We start from the raw sequence: 523 nt of genomic DNA on the forward strand, positions 1-523 counted from the left end.
AGCAAAGCAGAGCCAGGCCAGCGAGGGCGCAGAGCCAGGCCAGCGAGGGCGCAGAGCCAGGCCAGCGAGGGCGCAAGACGGGGCGACATGAAAGCGCCGTCGACTTCCCCCCCAAAACAGACGTGTAAATAGTGGGAAGGAACAGGTCAAGTAGGGATGATGCTTATGAAGACAAGACATTAAACCTGGTGATTTTTCTCTCTCTCTTTATCTCCGACGGAAAGATGGATTTCTCCAAACGTTTGCGTACGGTTTTATTTTAGAGGGTGTAAAAAATCTCCTTTTCCCCAAAGGTGTTTTTCTTCTCCAACCGTCATAGAAAGCTAGTCGGACCCCGCTATAAGGAGAGTGGGATTTTGTTTCGTTCCAGGTAAAGCATCGAACACCGTATTCGGGTTCTTCCTAGTTTTCTTATGGATCACGTGACTGTGTACGCCTCACTCGCTCCCTTTGAAAGAGACGTTTTCTTGTTTTCATAAGGTGAACGAAGGACGCTTTACCTACACGCTTCACGCTGTATTAG

The sequence above is a fragment of the Penaeus monodon genome, chromosome 25, assembly GCF_015228065.2.
Source record: "Penaeus monodon isolate SGIC_2016 chromosome 25, NSTDA_Pmon_1, whole genome shotgun sequence".
Classification (NCBI taxonomy): domain Eukaryota; kingdom Metazoa; phylum Arthropoda; class Malacostraca; order Decapoda; family Penaeidae; genus Penaeus; species Penaeus monodon.